The 14364-nt window shown below is 37.9% G+C and overlaps 1 protein-coding gene across 1 annotated transcript in view; it reads right to left on the bottom strand.

Moving 5' to 3' along the window:
- TTLL5 (tubulin tyrosine ligase like 5) overlaps nucleotides 1–14364 on the bottom strand; it is a 273379-nt gene that overhangs the window by 659 nt on the left and 258356 nt on the right. The gene's annotated exons all lie outside the window — the stretch shown is intronic.

The raw sequence follows: 14364 nt of genomic DNA, 5'->3' as shown, positions 1-14364 counted from the left end.
AAGTGACCGAAATGAGAGTGTGGGGGCTTACCTACTGACAGCAATGTCTGGTTTAGTTAGCATTACTGAAGAATAAAGAAGTGGCCCAAATAAATGCAGTTCACCTTGCACAGAAAACTTTTAATTTTAGCCACTTTTGTTTGAAACCTTTCTGGAACACTCCTGTTCTGCTGCTGCTGGTTTTTTTGTGTAGTTCTCTTAGCTTTTTTTTCTGGATGAGAACATTTTATCCCTTTTGCTTCTTAAATAGAAGATGCTAAAGATGTTAACCTTTTCTAGAAACTCAGGGTCAGCATTGTTAGCATTCAATATTGAACTGCATGGAGAAACTGCTCCATGTACGCTTCTTAGTTTTTCTAAATCTTCTCTCAATGTTGGGTTGCCAGATAACACTCTGCCTTGTATCCCTGCCCCCATCCCCCCAGTGTACACCTACACCCACCACCCAGTGTAAGAAAAGGAACACTATTACTGTTACCCGGAATCCCCCATTAGATGCTCCCAAATCCTTCCCATTCCCACTATCCCGAATTTTGTGTCTATCGTTCCCTTGTTTGCTTTTCAAACTGGTTTATTTTCTGCATATATTTATATCCCTAAACATTGTATTGTTTGGTTTTATTTGGTTTTGAATTTTATTGTGCTGCTCTGACTATTCTGATATATGTCTCAGCACACAACTGCAAGAATTTCTCTAGGTATATACTCAGGAGTGGAACTGCTGGGTCATAAATTCTTGCATCTTCAGCTCTAAAAATAAGGCCATATTAGTTTCCAAAGCCGTTATACCAACTCACCCCAGCCCCTCTGGCAATGGATGAGTTTCCCCCACTTCTCCATCTCTTCTAACGTGGAGGAATGGTATTGCCTGAGTTTAAAATTTTTTCGAAGAAAGTGAGTATACAATTGTATACTACTGTGCTTTTAATTAACATTTCCCTCATTAGGAATGAGGTTGTGCATCTTTTCAAGTATCTACTGTGCACAGATGTTTTTTCTTCTGTGAAATGTGTAGATGTGCCTTTTGTTTTTTTTCCTGGGTTGTCTATTGATCTTTTTAAAAACAGCTTTATTAGACATAATTCACATACCATACAATTCACCCATTTAACATGTGCAATTCAGTGGCTTTTAGTCTAAGCAGAGTTGTGCATCCATCACCACAATCAATTCTAGAACACCTTCATTGAAAGAAAGTGAAATTCCACACCTGTCAGTCATCACCCCACACATCTCATCCCCCAGCCCTAGGTAACCACTAATCTACTTTCTGTCTCTACAGATTTACCTATTCTGGACATTTCATATAAGTGGAATCAGACAATATGGTCCTTTATGTCTGATTTCTTTCACTTGGCATAATGTTTTCAAGGGTTATCACGTTGTAGCCCATATCCGCACTCTTCCTTTTTATGGTTTAAATAATATTTCACTGTGGCTATACGACGTTTTATTTATTCACTCATCAGTTGATGGGCATTTGGATTGTTTCCACCTTTTTGCTATTATTAATAATGCTGCTATGAACATTCATGTGCAAGTCCTTGTTCAGACATATGTTCTCATTTCTTTTGAGTAGATACATAAGTGTTATTGCTGGTTCATGTGGTAACTCTACGTTTAACTGTTTGAGGAACTGCCAGACTGTTTTCCAAAGCAGTGGCACCATTTTACAATCCCACTGGCAGTGTACAAAGGTTCTAATTTCTCCACATCCTCGCCAACACTTGTTATGGTCTGTCTTTTTGATTACAGCTGTCCTGGTGGGTGTGAAGTGGTATTCCACTGTGGTCTTGGTTTGGATTTCCCCAACAGCTAATGATATTGAGAATCTTTTCACATGCTTATTGGCACTCTATACCTTCTCTGGAGAGATGTCTGTTCGGATCCTTTGCCTGTTTTAAAAGTTGAGCTGTCTTTTTTATTGCTGAGTTGTAAGACTTCTCTATATATTCTCCATACAAGTCTCTTACCACATACATGATTTGCAAATATTTTCTCTTGTTCTGTGGATTGTTATTTCATTTTCTTGATAGTATCCTTTGAAGCACAAAATTGAAGCACTTTGATCATGTCTAATTTGTCTATTTTTTTCTTTTGTTGCTTACACTTTTGATGTCATATCTAAGAAACTGCTTATTGATTTTTAGAAGGGCTTTGCTTAATATCTGGATACTAATTTTTTGGTTCTATGTATTACAAACACCTTTACCTAATCTGTGACTTGTCTCTTCATTCTCATTGTGGTATTTATTTTTAGAGGTTGTTTCAAGATTTATTAAATTCTAAGAAAAATGCTACTCAGAGATAAAAATTAGATCACATTTCGATACACACTTAATAAGTGACCTTTTCAGAAAATGACTTTTTAAAAATGTTAAGACTTCCAGAAAATCCAGGACAGTCACCATAAAAACAGTTTCTTTAAAAAAAAGTCTTTAAATAAAAAATTTTAAACATACACAAAAAATAGAATACTACAAGATCCCTCCATGTCCCCATCATTTAGCTTCAATAATTATCAACATTCTACCATTCTAGTTTCATATCTCTCCCCCTGCTTTTTTTGCTGGAGTATTTCAAAGCAAATCCAAGAAAACATATCATTTCACTCATAAATACTGAAGAATGTATCTCTAATGGATAAGGACTTAACGGGGGGAAATCCAACAAAAATCCCACCATATGTTTATGATGTCTTAGCAAAGAAGTTCTTAATTTGAATAAAGTCAAATTTATCAATTTTACATCTTCAATTTTGGGGTCTAGTTTAAGAAGTCCTTCCCTTACACTGAGATCGTAAGGATATTGTTCCATAACGTCTTGGGAAAGGTGTACACTTTCACCTTTCAAATTTAACTCTTTAATCCAACCTAAAATTGTGTGCAGTGTGGAACACTGATCTAATTCCATTTTTCCTGCACAATAACTAATTGTCTTAGCATTACTTATTGACAAGCCCATCCTTTCCTCCTTTAATTGCAATGTCCCTCTGTCATAAACTGTTTTTATATAGGAGACTGGTTTTAGGTTTCTCTATTCTGTGCCAACACCACGCTCTCTTAATTACTTTAGCTTGATAATAATCTTGATAATCATTCTCAGTATCTGGTAAGACAAGTCACACAAGGCTCCCACTCTCATTTCTATTCTTTAGGGGACGAGGGTTATTCTTGGCCATTTGCTCTTCCTTGTAAATTTTAGAGTTAGCTTGTCAAATTAAAAAAATACATAAACAACTTATACTCTCTCAAATCTATAGATCAATTTTGGGGAGAACTGACATCTTTACCAAACTGACTTTTCATCTATGAACCTGTCTATCTCTCCACTAATTTTTTTTAAGTGATTCTCAATAAGGTTTAATAATTTTTTAAATAATAGCTCTCACATATCTTTTGTTAGACTTTTCCCTGGGTATGTTATATGTTTTGGTGATTCTACCTTTGATAGAAAGGATATCTTTTCTATAATCATATTTCACACCTGTTCATTGCTGATGTATACAAATGTAACTGATTTTGGAGAACTCTCTTATAAAGCTAATACTTTGTCTGAACATTCTTTTTGGGTTTCCAATCAGACAAATACATTATCTGAGGACAATGACAGATTTGCCTCTTCCTTTCTGATTCCTGTGTCATTTCCTTCCTCCTTTTACTTCACAACTAGGACTTCCAGTGCAACACTCAGTACAAGGGATGGCTCACTTGTCTTGCTCCTCACCTTAGAGGGAATGCTTTCAAAGTTTCCCATCCGTAGTATGATGGGACCCCTGGATTTCTGTAGAGATGCTTTATTGTTAGGTTCCCTTCTATTCTTAGCTAGGAATTTTTTTAAGTCATGAGGATAGTGAATTTTATCAAATGCTCATTATGCATTCATTCGGAGGAGCATATGACATTTTTCCCCTTTAATCTGTTACTGCAGTAAAAAGGAAGAATAAAATCTTAAAAAAAAAAAGATGATCTTGTAATTTGAACTTTTTTGGGGGACTGTCCTTGTTAGGATTTGATATTGAGATGATAACAGAGTTGGGAAGCGCTCTCTCTTTTCCTGTACTCTAGAATAGTTTGTAGACCATTGGGATATCTGTTTCATGGATGTTGGCAGGATTCACCAGTAAAACCATCAAATCCTGGTGCTTTATTTGTCAGAAGATTTTTGTTCTTGATTCAGTTTCCTTAATAATTTAAAGGAATATTTGGGTTTTATATTTCTTCTTGAATAAATTTTTTTAAGTTAAATACTAAAATTGTATCCATCTCACCAAAGTTTTAAAACTGTATCATCAAGTTATTCATAATATCTTCCTACCACCTGTTTAATCTGAGGCATGTATAATAATGTCCCTATTCGTTCCTCTCAACGGTAGGTTTATCTTCTATTTTATCAATTTCCTTTATCTTTATTATTATTATTTTTCTTTACTTTTTACTTTTATTGGATTTATTTTGTTGTTCTTTTTTTAACTTCTTAAGCCAGGTACTTAGCACATTAACTTTCAGCTTCTCCCCTTTCCCTACTGTAAGTTTAAACTTTCCTTTAATATTGCTTTAGCTAAATTCCTCAAGTTTTTGATAAAAGCATTTTCTAATTATATTGTGATTTTATTGATGAGTTCCATCTTAATTATATTTTTTATAGTTTATATTTTTTACAATTTACATTTTTATAGTTATCTCTTTTTAAAATTTATATAATTTTTTAAATTTATATTTTCATAATTTATATTTTTTATAGTTACCTCTTTGTTATTGCACTGTGATCTGGGAATATGGTCTTTGAAGTGTGATTTAAGGTCTACTACCTAGTTTCTGCAAATACTCTGTACACTTACAAAGAATGTGTATTATGCATTTATTTAGTGTGATGTTCTATACACGCCTATTAGATCAAGTCTGTTAACTGTGTGGTTCAAATTTCCTAAAACATAACTGATTTCAGACTGCTTGATCTACCAATTACTGAGTTACATTAAAACATTCCAATATGAAGGTAGATTTGTCTATTTCTCTTTGTGGTTCTGTTAATTTTTTGCTCAAAATATTTTTCATAAATATGCATTTTATTTAATTTTAAAAATCAGTAAATATGCTAACTAAAATAAGTCAACAAGAAAAGGGCAAAAACTTTCCTGGCAAATCTTTAGCACTTTTTAGCCATAATGTAGTGACCCTCTTTATTTCTTGATGTGCTTTGTGACCTAAAATCTATTTTGTCTGATGAATATAGCTACATCCTCCACGTATCTTTTCCCAACCCTTTTTTCATCCTTTTTATATACTTAAATTTAGATATGTCTCTCTTTTTTTTTTTAACAATTTTTTAAAATTGTTTTCCAAGGAAGATTAGCCCTGAGCTAACATCTGCTGCCAATCCTCCTCTTTTTGCTGAGGAAGACTGGCCCTGAGCTAACATCCCTGCCCATCTCCCTCTACTTTATATGTGGGATGCCTACCACAGCATGGCGTGCCAAGTGGTGCGTAGGTCCACACCTGGGGTCTGAACTGGCAAACCCCAGGTCACTGAAGAAGAACCTGTGAACTTAACTGCTGTACCACTGGGCCGGCCCCTAGATATGTCTCTTTTAAACAGCCTAAAAGTGGATTTTTAAAAATCTAGGCTGATGATATAACCATTTCTGGTTGATCATTTCCCCTGCCTCTACTGCTAGTACCTCACTCCTGTCTGACGTAGCAGCCACAGTAATCCTGTTAAATCCAAAGTCGTCTCATGCACTCCTCTGCCCAGAACCCCGAGGACTCCCACTTCAATCTGAAGAAAAGTGCAAGTCCTTTCCTTGGCCCACCAGGTCCTTCATGATCTGCCCCATCATCTCTTGAGTCTCGCCTATTCCTAGTCTCCTCCTCACTCCCTACACTGCAGCCCCACTGGCCTGCTAGTATTTCCCAAACACAGCAGGCACGATCTCCCTTCGAGGCATGTGCTCATTCTGTTCCCTCTGCCTGGAATTCCCTTCCCTACATATCCATCGGCTCATTCCCTTACCTCCTTCAGGTCTTTACTCAAATGGCACTCTCGCTGACTACTCTATGGAGAATATGACCCTCCCTACTCTCTGTCTTCTTTCACTGCTGTATTATTTCTCTAGAACACTCACCACTATCTAATGTACTATTTGTGTTACTTATTTGGTTTGTTGTCTCTCTCTTCTATTAGGGATTTTGGGCTGTTTTGTTCACTGCTCTGTGCTGTGTGCCTAGTGCCTAGACTAATGTCTAGTACATAGGAGGTGCTCAGTAAATATTTGTTGAATGAATGAATGAACGAATGAGTCCTTAGCTGGAACATTTAGTCCACTCATATTTTTGTAATTACTAATATTTTTATTTATTTCTACTGTCTTCAGTTGTGCTTCCTATTTGGTCTAGCTTTTCTGTTGTTTTTTTTTCCTCTCCTTTTGGATTTATTTTTTTCTCATTCAATTTTCCCTCTGCTACTTTTGAAGTTTTAAATTTCTATTCTTTTGGTAGTTACCTTATTCATTTTAGCATTTGTATATATTAACTATGTAAAGTTGAAATTAGTCAATCTCTTATTTTCACTGTATGATACCAAGTCAGACTATCTAACTGATCAGACCCTCCCCTTGATTTACACGATATTTTCATCCCCCCCCCCTTTTTAACCTCACAAGAACATTATCATCACTTTATTGGTCATTATGTTTATATTTGCCTGTATTTTTACACATTCTTTAGGATTATTATTATTTTTATTGAGGTAACCTTGGTTTATAATATTGTATACATTTCAGGTGTACATCATTTTATTTTGATTTCTGTGTAGACTACATCATGTTCACCACCCAAAGACTAATTACCATCCATCACCATACACATCTTTTTACACATCTTTGCTCATAATTCTTCCTTGCATCTCAAATACCATTCTTTAGACTCTTTCCTTTGGTGAAAGTTTACTAGTGACAAATTCTTTTAGGTTTTATGTGTTGGAAAATGTCTTTATTTCATCCTCATCCTTGAAAGATATTTTTGCTTAAAATACATTTCTGGTTTGGCAATTATTTTCTTTCATCAATGGCAACATTACACTGTATTTTGGCTTCCACTCTTGCTGTTGAAAAGTATGCTGTCCATCAAACTGGCATTCCTTGGGCGAGCCTTCTTCTCTCTCTCGCTGCCTTTAACATCTTTTCTTTGTCTTTAATATTCTAAAGTTTCAGTGTTGTGTGAATGAGTGTAGATTTTTTGTGAGTTACTACAATTTGTGTATCTCACATTAGTTCTGGAAAATTTTTAGCCATTCTCTCTTAAGATATTGTCCCTGTCCTCTTTTTCCTTTCCAGAAGTCCGATTACGTATCTATTAGGCCTTCTCACTTGTTTTTTCACTTTTTTTTTCTGTGCTGCATTCCAGATAATTTCTTTAAATATATCTTTGCGTTCATTAAGTCTCTCTTCAGCTGGGTCTACTTTTCAGTTAAGCCCATCCATTGATTTTTTAAAAAACTTTTAATTACTATATTTTTTCAACTCTAAAAGTGCTACTTAGTTCTTTTTCAAATCTGCTTGGTCATAATTTTTTTTTTTTTAAAGATTTTATTTTTTCCTTTTTCTCCCCAAAGCCCCCCAGTACATAGTTGCATATTTTCAGTTGTGAGTTCCTCTAGTGGTGGCATGTGGGATGCTGCCTCACCATGGCCTGATGAGCAGTGCCATGTCTGTGTCCAGGATCCGAACTGACGAAACCCTAGGCCACCGAAGCGGAGCGCGCGAACTTAACTACTTGGCCACGGGGCCGGCCCTCCTTGGTCATAATTTTAATCTCTTGGTTTTACTCATACTTTTACTCCCGCCTTTAATTTCTCTAAACATATGAGAAAATTTATTTTTTATTATTTGTCTGATAATTTCAAGATCTTAGTTTTGCAGGTCTAATACTGTTATGTGTCATTTTTGTTGGCTTTTGCTTATGGTGCCATATTGCCTTATTTGTTTTGTGATTTTAAACTGTGATCTCACCGTTCCTAGAACTTTAACTATAGGAATTACTTGAGATTTGAGTTGAAGGAGGATTCTTCCAGAAAAAAAAAATACGCATTTGATTCTATTAGGTGCCTGGGGCCACTACCAGCTCTCAGGACTACCTTAAACTAAATTCTCAGCTTGAAGTTTTCCAGGCCACCGAGGGAATATGAATTCATGCCCACACTAACAGGAGGCCCAGCCTGTGGTCATCAACTATCAGGGAAGAGGGCCCTCCCCGATGTCACCCAGCACCCAGCTCAGGACAGGCAGTTTGCTTTCAGCGCCTGAGCGGGTGGAGGGGAGGCAGGAGAAGTCAGCTTATTCTGGTTGACCTTTACGTGGAGAACACAGCCCTTTTCGGGTCCATCTTTATATGAAAGGTCTCCCACTAGACTCTCCACCTTGGGATTTGCCTGTTGCTCTGTATGCCCTTCCAGAAGTCTGGTCTGGGGCTGCCACGATCCCACTCCTGCCTGGTGACCCAGTGCTGGGGTCAAAAGGGCAGGAAAGGTACAAGACAACAATGTTACTGCATTTTCTCCCTCACTGCCTCTGTGGTCATGATCACAGCCGCTTCTTTTTTTGTAGGACTTTGACAAACCAGTCATTGAAGTTAATCCATCATCTTCTTTCCTGCTTTGATGTCCTAGCCTGGAAATTCTTTCTGTTGTTTGGTCAAATATCTATGGATCATACTGTCTATTTAAACACTCAGTTGGCATTTACCAAATAAAGTTACATCTTATTATGTTAATTCTAAAGTCAACAAGCAAGACAAACATAAAATATCATCAGGATTACACTTAAAACTCTTAACACACCTGTAAAATACATTATACTAGTCTGGCAACTATCAGAGAGTCCAACAAACCCAATTTTTCTTCCAGCCTGCTGTTCTTCCATTAGCACCACCAGATTAAAGTAACTGGCTTGTGTTACTTTACGATAATGAATAAAAATATTTTTAAACACTGTGAGTGACATTTGCCAAGGTGAACTCCACTCCACGAGGCATCCAGGAACGGAGAACTGCTGAGGGGATAGCAGAGTCACACTTCATGCTCACTTTGAGGCTTAAGTCCCCGTAGAGGAATGGAGGACAGACTGTCGTAAACTGTCTAAATCATTCTTTCTCTCACTTTTTTGGTGGGTGGAGAGGGACTTTGTCTGGCATATATTGCTCACTCATTTCCTCTGCAACACTCTTTCAAGCGCAGAGACCACATCTTACAAATCTTCACATGACCCGAGCTCCTAGCATCTTGCCATGTGAATATTTACATGGGGGCTGCTTGGTAAATACTCGATTGCCTCATGTGGGAAATGATCAATGGCAGTGCTCCTATGAGTAGCAAGACTTCCAACTAACAAGACAAACTATGCTTCTGCAAACAGCAAAAGGCCTGTGTGGCGAGCGGCAATCCACACTCCAGACCAGTGCTCCTCACACCCACCAGCTGACTGAAGGACAGGGACGCAGTTTTTCACTTAGATCATCTGACTCACAGCTTCTCTAGTTGAGAAAAGACAGAGAATTCATCATGACTTCCACGCCAGTAAAGAAGGCCCAGACCTCAAAAAATATGAACATATAACTGGAGTTATTTTTCTCCCTCCAAGGTCTGAGGTGAATAAGAGAAATAAAATTAAAAACTTAATTTTAAAATTACCAAAATGTAGAAGTCTTTAGATTTGTTCCTAAGGCCTTTCCAATAAGTCAGATTGGCCCTAGTAGGATCTTCTGGCAATGTCCTGGTTTGATAACAACGGGAATGAATGAATCAATTTATTTATATCCTGAGTGACATTACGAGAAAGGGACAGCTGTGGAGCGAGGGCCAACCTGCTGGCCCCTCACCTTCCTGGGCACAGCTCCAGTATGTAGGAATGAACAACACAGGCACAAGAGCATCGGATCCGTTTCATGAAACCCTGCCTGGCTGACACGAAGGCGCCGGGCACAGCTGCGAGAGGTCTGTTCAGAGCAAAGGCAGCCCCTGAGTGACTGAAATGCAGCCATGAGGGGGAGGGGAGCTGGCTGACCACAGCAGCACCACTGAGCTCGCGGGCCTGCCCAGAAATCCTTCGTAATTGCTAATCAACAATAGAGGCACTTGGTTTAACTCTTACATGATAAAACCAGCGTGGGCTCAAGTGGCCATCTATGGGGGAGATTTACTTCCTACCTGCAAATGAGTATTGAATAGTTTTAATAAAATGCTATTTTAAGATATTCTACTATAAAGAACTAAAGTTATGTATGCAATAAGCCTAATTCTTCCAAGAAAAAATGTACACAACTAATCTCTGAAAGTATATTTAAGTCTTACAAACCATAAAAACCAAGTTCCCCTTATTCTGGTTCATTTTCTTATTACAACAAACCAGGAAGACGGGCACGATAAAATTACATCACGGAAGAGAAGGATCTAAATCTATCTCAATGACTTTCAAATGTCACTCAGTGAATAGTGTTCCTTTTTGTAACTACATGTAGATGGTGAGTATCCTAAGGGCAGACAATTTAATATATTTGCAGAGTTTTCTTTTTTTTACATAAGGATATTTAATAACTTCCCTTTTATGGAAATTTAAAAACTGTAAGGCTGATCTAAATCAAAGTTCTTGGGATCTAATTCTACGATCTATCTGCATCTATCTAGTTCTGATGCATAATTTACTTAAGCATAACTGATATATTTATAGATATATATTTATATATAATGTATGTGTCTATATATATAAAATCTGGATTTAGAAAATAAATCACTGAATCATTAAAAGGAAAATGATTTATTTCACAAAAAGTTTCTTTCGTAAAAAGATTTAATATCCTTATAGAGAGTTCTAGAAATGAAGAGTGATAGAGTAACACAAGGCTACGGGCTTAAATCTGACTTCTGCCTTCTAATATTTGGGATTTAATAATACTGATTATTGTTTTCTGACTACAAGACAAATACATGCTCACTGTAGAAAAATCTTTGGAGAGGTTTAAGAATGGATTTTTATATAGCTTTGAGTTCAAAAGAACTGATGTACAGAGGGATCTTGTCTATTCCAGAACAATTTATAACCTAATAAAAATTCAGTCTCAATCCTCCTGGAGTAGATGGGGCATTAATTCAGAAAGGGCACTGGATACTGGTTCTTTGCCTAAAGATCAGAACAGCAGACTTTCAATTACCTGAGGAAGGTAAACGAAGGGGCCCTAGACCAGTGACTTTCAAACTTCTTTTTTTACTGCAACGCATAGTAAAAAATACATCTTACATGAACAAACACATAAACATCTTTATGACTTAAAAGTCTCACAAAACAATTCTTACTTATATTATAGATGGACCCTGGTATTTTTCTTTCTATTCCATTCTGTTTCATTGTGGGGAAGCAGGTAGGATGGAGAAATGATGGTTATGACCATCATAATATGTGGTATGCTGGTAAATGTTTAACAACTGGCTCTCTGTGGTAAAACAAACAAGTAAAAGCCCCAACTGTGTGTTGCTGGCTGACTTCTACCACAGCTGAGGCAGAATTGAGAAGAGGCATGCTCCCTGGCTCTCGAGAGCCTGCTGTGACCACCTAATTGATCTGATGACCCACTGGTAGGTCATGACCCACAGTTTAAAAACCACTGCTCTGGAGTCTAGACAATCAAACTCCTCAGCAGTTCACAGGAAACTGAGAGGGGCCGCAGATACTGTTTCCAGGAGGTACTGAATTAGAGTGCACATGCGAGTGATGACAAGCTGCCCGGGTGCTACAGGGGACCGCCTCCTGCCCGCTCTGATTTAGGCATCTCTGAACTACCCTGCCTTCAGCTTCCCCCAAACTGATCATCTTGGGAAAGTGAGAGGTAAGAGCAGGAACCTGAGGAAAATCACAGCTGTTCAGAGCTTCAGTTTCTTTCTCTGTAATGTGGGAATAATAACTGTGTGCTTCACTGGATTGTTGTAAGGGCCAAATAAGATAATCCTTATGAAAGCATTCTGAAACTTATAAAGCGCTCTATAGATAGTATCCATAGGAAAATGATTCCATTTAACAAAATTTTATTCACAGGCAATTTAAAAATATCACCTGTCTTAGCATCTGAGCTCATCACTCATTCCTGCTCTCTGGATCTCTTCTCTGTGGGTCTCTGAGATTCTGAAATATCTGGGTGCCTTTCAAGGCTGCCTCCTCGGACTTCTCCACTGGCTCCTTTTTCTCCTCTGCATTTTGCTGATCTTTCTTACATTCTTTCCCTCCAAGAATTTATCCACCCACAGCTTTAACAGGTAGCTCTGTGAGGACCACTGTTAAACTCTACATCTGCCCCTAACTTCTCCCTGGCTTTTGAGAAGACTTTTCTGAGTTTACTGTTCAGCTGTCATCTCAAACTTGACTTTTAAAATGCTAACAGAATTATCTGTCCCGCTCATCCACAATGCTGGGGGCTCTAATTCTGTCAATGGCGCTAGTATCATCTCAATTACCAGGGTTTACTTTAAAAGAACTTCAACCACCTTACACTCATTAGGATGGCTAATTACAAAAAAAAGGAAATAAGAGTCAGTAAGGATGTGGAGAAACGGAACCCTTGTGCACTGCTGCTAGGAATGTAAAATGGTGCAGCCGCTGTGGAAAATAGTATGATGGTTTCTCAAAAAATTAAAAGCAGAATTACGAAGCAATTCAGCAATTCCACTTCCGGGTATATACCCCAAAGAACTGAAAGCAGGTATTTGTACACTCATGTTCAGAGCAGCATTATTCACAACAGTCAAAAGGTGGAAGCAACTCAAGTATCCATTGATGGAAGAATGGATAAACAAAATGTGGTATATACACAGAACAGAGTATTATTCAGCCTCACAGGAAGGAAATTCTGACTCATGCTACAACATGGATGAACCTTGAGGCATTATGCTAAGTGAAATAAGCCAGCTACAAAATGACAAATATTGTATGATTCCACTTATATGAGGTACCTGGAGTAGTCAAATTCACAGAGATAGAAGGTAATGGCTGTCGCCAGGGCTGAGAAAGGGAAGAATGAGGAATTATTTTTTAATGAGTACAGAGTTTCAGGTGTGCAAGATGAAAAAAAGTACTACAGATGGATGGTGGTGATGGGTGCACAAGGATGTGAATGTACTTAGTCCACTGAACTGTACATTTAAAAATGGTTAAAATGGTAAATTTTGTTACATGTATTTTGCCACAATTAAAGATATTCAATAATAATAGATATTGACCTATCACTTATTCTGCTCCAGGTACTATATCAAGTATTTACTGCATGCATTGTCTTCTTTAACCCCATATTTCCACAGATGCTAAGAAGCTAAGGATGGAAAATAGGGGAAATGCATGTTTTTTGTCTGCCTAGCATTCTTTTCCACCTCCTTGTGGTTTCAGCTCCTTTTACTTCCTTTGGGAAACTGCTCCCCAACTCCTCTATTCCAATCAGGTGACTACCAGATCAGGTGATTCCAAATGTTAGTCCCATAACCTCGTGATCACAAAAGTTGGCAAGTGATCCAGACCTGGCCAAAGTACCTGTCCCTTTGTCCACAGGAATTGCCTTAAGAGGTGGTCATGTCATTCAAGCCAAGCCAATCACAGCCCTTCCTTAGGATTTATACATATTAACATAGAGAAAAGCTCTCTTTACTTTGTGGTCATTAAGCTGGAAAGATAAGGTTTGAGCTGCTCAAACTACAAGCTTCCATCTCATCTTGCTACATGGGAAAATCATATAAAGAAGGAAAGAGGGAGGTTAATGAAGGTGTGAAGAGAAATGAAAATAGACGGAGAAAGAGAGAGAAAGGACTTTAGGCAGAGAGGAATGGAGAGAAAGATCTGACCATGCTTAGTTCTTGGATCCATCCTAATCTTCTCTGGCAACGTCAGTCAATAAGTCCCCCTTTTCTTAGGTGTCTGAGTTGAGATTTGTTACTGCAACCAAATGTATTCTGGATACCACCAATGGAGGCTCAGATGTCAGAATCATTAGAATGAAGGTGAAAGCTGAAGTTCTGAGAATGAATAAAATAATAAGCCCAGAGAAAGAAAACACAGAGGAGAAAAACCCAGGAGCAGAAATGACCCAATGTTACTCATCAGAAGGGCCACTTTGATCTCTGCTGGAGCAAAGTGCACTCAGGCATTTGGTAGAAAATTAATCTTGGAACTGTGTCCTCTCCATTTTCTAAAGAGTACCAGAGGAAGGAACACACAAGCCTCAGCTAAAAAACGAGGCAGGAAGAAACATTCCTCAGAGGACTGCTGTGACGATTAAGTGAAAAAAATCCACGTAAAAGCCACAGCACCTGGGATACGGCGGGTGTTCAACAGTTGCC

The sequence above is a fragment of the Equus quagga genome, chromosome 20, assembly GCF_021613505.1.
Source record: "Equus quagga isolate Etosha38 chromosome 20, UCLA_HA_Equagga_1.0, whole genome shotgun sequence".
NCBI lineage: Eukaryota > Metazoa > Chordata > Mammalia > Perissodactyla > Equidae > Equus > Equus quagga.
This window is presented reverse-complemented; position numbering and strand designations above follow the sequence as displayed.